Source organism: Triticum dicoccoides, chromosome 3B (genome assembly GCF_002162155.2).
Source record: "Triticum dicoccoides isolate Atlit2015 ecotype Zavitan chromosome 3B, WEW_v2.0, whole genome shotgun sequence".
Lineage (NCBI taxonomy): Eukaryota > Viridiplantae > Streptophyta > Magnoliopsida > Poales > Poaceae > Triticum > Triticum dicoccoides.
Window position 1 is genome coordinate 796,355,730 of NC_041385.1, and position 5,973 is coordinate 796,361,702.

Consider the following 5,973-nt stretch of genomic DNA (forward strand, 5'->3'; position numbering starts at 1 on the left):
CCTTTTCTGCCCGCACCGACCCAAACGGACGGTCGCGGACGAAATTGGTCGCCCCATTGAAGTTGCTCTTACTAACCAGATCTCATATTCATCTTAGTTGTTCATGTTTTTTGTGTACGTTGCATAAGCTGGGTGTCCAGACACATGGGACCATACCGTGCGGAGGGCCACAGGGCAGCGTCTCTTTGGCGGCACATGGTTAGCCGAGCCCGTCAGCAAGGCCTCTGCTCTCACCGCCTATTTCTACCTGGTTTGGAGAGTGGGAGACTCAGTCACAGAGACAGAGAGAGTGCTAAGCGGCGGGCGGGGGGCTCCTCCCGGAGATCACCGGCGGCCTGCTCGCCTGTGAGTACGTGCAGCGGCCCGAAGAGGCGCGTGCTCGCAGGGGGAGGCGCCGGATCTCGCGGGACAAGTGCGTCCACAGCGTGAGGTATATTCCGTTTCTTCCTCACCTAGATCTGATTAGTTCAGTTTCTTATAGTTTACCGAGTAGATCTGCTGCGTGTGCATCTCAAGTGCCAACTGTTGGTGACCAGCCGTCGGTTTCCGTCAGCGTTACTTCTTTCTTTTTCTGTTCTAGATCCGATTGAGCTAGATTTGTTCGGCCGGTGATGTGGATCTGAAGAGCAAACTGTCGGTTTCCTTCCGTTCTACTCCAAGTGAATCATGCGTCTGCTTCGAGATCCAGTTAAATCGCGAGTGGATCTAGTTTCTTGAAGTAAATCACGAGTGCCAAGCAATTTTCTTTCCTGTCCGGCCGGGCGGCCGGTGTGTGCACCTTAATTCTTCACTGCAAATTGCTGCCCATCCATGATAGATTTACGGTGCTAATTTGTTCGCGCAAGCTACTTGAGCTCATCCACCAAAAGCTTCCTATTCCGTCTTCTCCTTGAGTCAGTCAATCCTAGCTAGGTGGATCTGTATTAGACGCATCTTGAGCTCATCCACCAAAAGGTTCCTATACGCAATGTATGTCTATGAAGAACTGTATACTAGTCATACTAGTGTGGGGTGAAAATAACAACTGCTTGTGGACTTGAAAAGATGCTGCTGCGAAAGAAATGAAAGGATACTGTTATTCACCTGTACCATCCACTGTTTTTTTGTGCTGGTTGATGTGTGCTGATCGTTGGTCATTCACTCGACTTTCTTGTGGGGACAGTTTGAGTGTTGGTTGATATAAGCTGTTTTTCTTTTAGGTTTTGCTCGTATTTTGCCTAGATAGATAACTAGCTCATATTCTTGTTGATTTGCTTGCCGCTAACCATTGCAAAAACTTTCATTTGAATAGGTACCTTGTATGGGATGAAGTGAAGGCTGTTTTATTAATCAATCATCTTATTATGTGCACAATAAGCTTTTGCTATGCTTTCACCGTTGATGCCCACTGGTTGGATCATGCTTCTGTTTACGAGCTCATTGAAGTAAATCTCTCCTAGCTCAAATTGGGCCAATTTCTCGTTTGCACTATATATAAAACCTTCAGCTATCCATCTCCATATCAGTCCGTCTCTCTGAATTTTGTAATCTTTTGGAAATATGCTTAAAGATCCTCGAACGTAAGTACGAGCCACACATGCTGCACCAATACTATGAAAAGTAGCATTAAATGAGTAAAACAGGCTCTTGACTTTTAGATTATGCAAGTGCTTTGATCTACAAGTCAACCCTTTTTTACTAACTACTAGTAGCTTTGATCTGCCTTCTTATCTATAGGATTAGTTATTATGTCTAACTATGTTTTTAGAAGATTAAGCAAGCTTATTCGATATGTAAATGGATAGTTTGAGGTTTTATTTATAATGATAAACAAGGGATTAGCAAGTTTGAGCTCGGTGATAGAATTACTCAATGAGATCCTAAATAGAAGCATGGTTCAACCAATTGACATCAATGTTGATAAAGGCATGGAAAAATCTTATCGTATACATGATATGGTGATTGATTCCATATGTTTTTGCCAAGTGAAGAAAAACCATTTGCATGGCACTCAGTCAAAGGCAAGATTTGAAGATTAAACATTCCAAAGAGCATGACAGGTTTGAAGATTAAACATTCCAAAGAGCATGACAGGTAGCATCGATGCCACAAGTGAGGTTTGTTGCAATTGTTGATTCAGTGTAGCTTATATCAAGTGTTCCAAGTTCTACATGTGTTGGATTTAGAATATTGTGCTGGATGCCTCCATTCTTGCCATTCATAATGATTTAAGAGCACTGAATTTGTCTTGGTGTTTTGATTTGTTTTCCTTCTGCAACGACATGAAGCTCTCATTTTATTTGTACCCACTTGTGCTGAAATATGTTGTCACTTTGCTCCTGCAATTGACTGATGATTAACTTGTTTTCCCATTTATTTATCTTGTAAGGATTCTTGCTGGTTAATCTGCCTGATTTTAGCTGTCCATTGCGTCTCTTATATTTATAACAGCTTTCAGTGTCGTTTTACTCTACACTGGAATGAAATTTTAGGTCATTCAGTTTGTGCAATGTTCTGAGATTTCACCTTTTAGGTCATTAATTTTGTTTATGGCCCTCTATGTGACACATTTGTTTGAATTTGACTGCACAAATGTGGCAGTGCTACTAGCCTGAATTGGTGCCTATGATTTTTAGATGTAAAATGGTTTGGATAAGCAGGCAATACGATAACCTTTTATAGCTTACAGTTATAACGTCTTAACTGTTACTCTTTTGGCTTTCTGACTGCAGCAGGAATGGCACAATTGAGGGCATTGTCCATTTAATGCCTGTTTCTGTTGAGTGTTCAATGGTTTAAGTTCTCCTCTTCTTGGATTTAGTTTGGATATATGCTTCCATTCTTGTCAACTGAGACGGCCTGAGAACACTGCATTTGCCTTGGTGTTTTGATTTGTCTTTCTTCTGCAACACAGACATGAGAGTTCTCATTGAGATTCTACCCACTTACTCAGCAGTGCCTGCTGTACTTTGCTCATGAAGGACTTCTTTTCTCCATTTCTCTGTTATGTAAGGAGGAGTATATAAGTAAGGTGTACTGCTGGGCTTGGACTATGTCTTTCTGTTTCCAGCAGCTTGTCGAGTCAGTTTTACTCAATACTTTTGGACTGAAATTTAAGTCGTTCAGTTTATACAACATATTGTACACCTTTTATTTGTAGATGTTGCTATTGCCTTGCTTCTTCCGCAGTTTTCTTCTCTTCTTTTGTGTGGATTGCAGCTAGCAAAATGTAAAGTTCATGGTGGGTCGGTTTGGAGGGTTCATATTTCACAATTGTTATTGTGTGGTTCACCCTAGAATTTGAGTTTAACGCATACTTGTGCAATTTTGGTTAGGAGTATCATGCTTGTTTTTATATGTAATTGCTATGTTTTGAGGCTACTTATTTTATTTAACCCATTATTTGCCATTTGAAAATAATGTTGGCATCGACAGTTCCTAATTACAAATGCTTATCACTGGTTACCGCCTAATGCTTGCTTGGTTTTCGGTGTGATTTCAGCTTCGTTTATATTTGTGAAACAATAGTACATCCAAAAGGAGAAGTTGTTGAGGCGACTAGTCATGACTAGTCGAGACTAGTCGCGCGAGTCGCTCGACTCATCCCAGGAGTCGAGTCGAGAGGCTGAGTCGGCCCTGGAACTGCGACTCGTGGTCGACGACGATGACTAGTCGAGCGACTCGAAATCCATGGTTACCGCCTATGCTTGCTTGGTTTTTGGTGTGATTTCAGCTTCATTTATATTTGTGTATATATGCACCACCCATGTTTTGTGAAACAATAGTAACAAGACGCGGTGCTTGAAACTCATGAGTAACAAGACAACGAAAAACCATGACAGCCTATAACACAGGCGAAGTAGTTGAGCTGATAGTCATGACAGCCTATAACACAGGCGCGGTGCTTGAAACTCATGAGTAACAAGACAACGAAAAACCATGCTAAAGCTGGAGGGATTCATAGAAAATGCATAGGAAAAAAATCCCTGAGAAATCTACCTTCGCTACATTTTGGAGTGTATGGAAACATCGGCCATATGGGTCCACCAAGTAGAGAACATAAATATCCCCTGCTGTTTCTACTTTCATCTGCTAGTTTTGATGTTGTTTTGGATAATAGATAACCTAGGCTTTGTATCTGGTAGCATTTATTAGAGATTCAGTCTAATGTACTTCGCTGTAGCGGTGCTGCCATGAAGTTCGGTTTATAAACCTCTGTTGTGTAAACATACTGTTGATCTGCTGAACTAAAATTATGACCCTGTTTACCTGTGGTGGTGCACTTCACAACAATTTTACTTGTTCTTTCATAGTTCTACTCCTATCGTATAAATGTTGATGTCATAACACTAGCTGCTGGCACCGTGGCACGCCTATCTCTGGCTCATGGATGTAAAGGTCTACATGTACATCTCTGAAAATACAATTTATATTTCTTCCTGGAAAATTTCCATTGTTCTGTTCATGCTTTGTATAGGCGCCATGGTCACCTGTTTATTTAATTTAGGTGCCTGGACAGGGTCCGAAGTAAAACCATCATATTTCTAGGATAAAGGCTAAAGATACACTTTGAGCTTCCTTAGCCATGTTTCAGCAGCATGCATATCCAGGTTGTATGTCAAGCAAGCTAACAACTTATGAGGGCAAAAACATCACCACCATCGGAAGAACTACTCTTGTCAAGTCCGTGATCACCTCCCAAGCGGTCTACCCCGCCACACCGCTAGTTATTCCGCCAACCATCTTGCTCAAAGTCAACAAACTTCATAGAGCTTTCCTTTGGTCCGGTTCGGACAAGACGATGGGAGCGAAATGCAAGGTGAACTGGGAGATTGTTTGCCGGCCACTTCAATATGGGGGACTTGGGGTCCTTAACACCAACAAATTTACACGTGCCCTCCGGTTGCGATGGCCATGGTATGAATGGAAGGAGCCCACCAAGATGTCGGTGGGGATGGGAAACCCATGCGACGAGGACCTAAATTTTTTCTATGCATCCACCACTATCACCATTGGCAACGGTGCGAAGACCCCCTTTTGGGACTCACCTTGGCTCCTTGGGCGCAAGCCAAAAGACATTGCCCCGCTCATTCATGAAGCGTCAAAGAGAAAGAATTGAAAGGTGCGGGAGGCCCTCTCACACAATGCATGGATCCACAAGATTAAACCCCCCACCAACATCTCCGTGGAGCACGTCACGCAATTCTTCACTCTTTGGGCGCTTTTGCATGAGGTCCAACTTGATGAACTCATCGAGGATGACAATGTATGGAAGCATATGGCTAGTGGGACCTATTCGGCGGCATTCGCTTACAAGGCGCAATTCTTAGGGATGTGATGCGGAGCATCCTTCGGTCATCCCCATGGACCTTCCGTCGCCTCACCAAGCACCAAGAGGACCCATGACTAGAGCACGAGCTCGAACTCTCGAGACCGAGGTGACTTCTCTCCTTAGTGATATCACATATGATCCACTCGAGACATGGCTACTACCTAAGTCCGGTATACTATGCATGATTAGGTGTCAAGAGGAACCTCCCGAGGATGCATGTGAAGATGAACAAGCCGCCAACTCCATGGATGAAGAGAACCAACTGAAATGGGCAAGTTCACCTTCCAGGCCCCGGACATCCGGCCCCCGGAGCGTCTCCATCAGCAACAGCCAAGCTGGCCAAGTCTACAGGGCCCCGACATCTGGCGTCCGGCCCGGACATCCGGCCCCAGCCCGGAAATCCGGCCAAAGTCCCGGAAATCCGGCGCCACGCGCCAGGAACTACAGAAGCTATCGCCTCCAGCCCGGACATCCGGCGACTTGGCCCGGTCATCCGGCCCGACGCCCGGACATCCGGCCCCGCCTGTCTGTGCACAGTAAAGGGCCGAAGCCCATGTACCTCTTCGCCCCCCTAGACTATATATACTCCTTCCCCTTCCTCTTTCTAGGGTTAGCATTGGTTTAGCTCATATTTGTGTGAGAGCCTTGCTCATCCACTTGGA

The 5,973-nt window shown here is 44.3% G+C and overlaps 1 long non-coding RNA gene across 1 annotated transcript; it reads left to right on the forward strand.

The window, feature by feature from the left end:
* Window positions 1–290: 290 nt before the first annotated feature.
* On the forward strand, window positions 291–4,419 carry LOC119278534. The gene is made up of 3 exons (XR_005137851.1): window positions 291–430; window positions 1,292–1,424; window positions 1,971–4,419. It is a non-coding gene; the product is annotated as an uncharacterized LOC119278534 (long non-coding RNA).
* The last annotated feature ends 1,554 nt before the right edge of the window (window positions 4,420–5,973 follow it).